At 45.6% G+C, this 2,094-nt stretch overlaps 1 protein-coding gene across 1 annotated transcript in view; it reads left to right on the top strand.

The window, feature by feature from the left end:
- Window positions 1–2,094, top strand: part of LOC106819823 (potassium/sodium hyperpolarization-activated cyclic nucleotide-gated channel 2-like) — a 92,909-nt gene that overhangs the window by 33,606 nt on the left and 57,209 nt on the right. The window lies entirely within an intron of this gene.

Below are 2,094 nucleotides of genomic sequence, written 5' to 3'. Positions count from 1 at the left end.
CTCTCTCTCTCCACACACACACACACACACACACACACACACACACACACACACACACTCTCTCTCTCTCTCTCTCTCTCTCTCTTCGTCTCTTACACCGTTGTCAGCTGGTCTTTATCCGTCGGTTCTACGGACGAGCACGATGGTTATTATAAATTAATTAACCCATGTTACACTCGCCTGCGTCCCATCATCGCAAGTCGAGATCTTAAAAAGCAGAGACCCGGTTATCTCGATTAGTGGCGGAATTAGTGGCGGTATCTCGAGTGAGTTTACACGAGCTGAATGAGACCGACCATGCTGTCTGTTTTCGCGCGCTCCGTACAACGTCTATTTGCCTTCGCCGTAACAAAATACGTTTTCGCTTCGAGTACTTCGGCGCATTGCGAATCATTCTACGGCGCGCGCGGAAGAAAGCGCGCGAGTATATGTCGCATTTGACATGGCGCGATGCGAGCATTTGTCGCTTATACAGCTGTAGCATCGGGAATTAATGAGACAAATTTGTCTCATTAACTCCTGATAGCATGTAATCGCGAGAGAGACATCTTGGAAAAATATTTAATATGTATCCGTAAAAAGAAGAAATCGATTCCTGGCTTTCATTTCGACATTTCGCGATAACTTTTCGACGACTCTTTCTTCGGCGCGTGCAGCATGTCGTCCACATCCATTTCGAGATCGTGTTTCGTTCCGTAATCTTGGAAAAATTCTCGCCGCGGTCGACTCGCTTTCCAGATTCCTTGCAACATTAAGAAGGCTGGTCTTTGAATGCCAAGCGACGAAAGCCGCATACGCTCGACTGTCGCTATAAATATCGTCAAACCCGTATAGACTCATGTTTCCAAGGGCCTTGTATAAATGTATGCGACATAGCTCTCAAATTCCCATCGTGAATATCGGAATCCGTTGCTGAGGCGTTGCTATTCGGTCATTGCACGTCGTAGTGATAAAGTAAAATGTTGTTTTTTGCAAAAAAAAAGAAAGGATAGGTTTACTTCATCGACGGGTTTGTCTTGAAAACAAGTCATGCATTCATACATCTATGTATACGTCTATGTAGCATAATGTACGCAAGCTTCCACGTAGGGCTGTGATGTAGAGGTTTTGCTCCACCCGCAATGGCCGCCGTACTACACTCGCAACCACTATTAATGAGTAGAGTAAAACTAGAACAGAGCCCGGAAGATTAAGGTCTCGTTGTTCTCCGTAACGCCACGCTTGCCTCACCGCTGTTATAGGTATGAGACGCATTCACGTGCTGCGTAACATCTGTCAATCATTACGTCATCGCTCCAAATAGCGCTCTTGTCATTGACATGCAAATTGCGACAGGAAAATAAAAGTGGACACTTCATCACGACACGGTCGCATTGTGGCAACCGACGCCCCCTCCCCCTCTCTCCTATGCCACAGGAGGGGATGTTAGAGAGAAGAGAAACTCTTAGCTAACCATTTATGTCAAACGTGTAGGAGACGGGTCGTCGCGAAGTTGTACGGTCGCACGGTAGCTCAAGATTGCCGAGGACTTGCCGAGTTACGCTGCTAAATCTCAAAAGCTTGCGGTACTTTAAGGTTCGGTGCGTTTCGTAGGCCACATAGCTCTAGCTCTCCATGCATGAGTACATGCGTCCTCTAGCTTGCTCTGCGTCCCTTGCGTCTGCTCCATACTTGAGTCAATCATACACGAGTGAGAAGAAATATTTTCAGCACTGTGTTTAAACAAACCACTACGACCTGCGCGTTGAGGGAAGAGAGCCTGCGCTATATATACATATATATATATATATATAAAATCTGCTCTCTGTAGTCTATTACGAGAATTTCAGCATCGTAAGCCGCAAACACGCGTCTACAATAATATAAATTATGCGCAATAAAACACACTGAAATTGCCACGCCCCCTTAACACTAATTAGTTGGGTGAATCTAGATTTTTTACATTAACTTATTCGAGGGGTTTACGTGTTGAACTTCAATTTTAATTAATGGTGTTTCCATCGCCTAGACAATCACGCGCTTTCCTCTCCCGCTTCCTCACACACTCTCTCAGGTAGTTTCTACAAGTCTTACCAAACAAGCGACCTGACGAGG

This window comes from Priapulus caudatus, unplaced genomic scaffold (genome assembly GCF_000485595.1).
Source record: "Priapulus caudatus unplaced genomic scaffold, Priapulus_caudatus-5.0.1 Scaffold40, whole genome shotgun sequence".
NCBI classification, from domain to species: Eukaryota; Metazoa; Priapulida; class Priapulimorpha; order Priapulimorphida; family Priapulidae; genus Priapulus; species Priapulus caudatus.
This window is presented reverse-complemented; position numbering and strand designations above follow the sequence as displayed.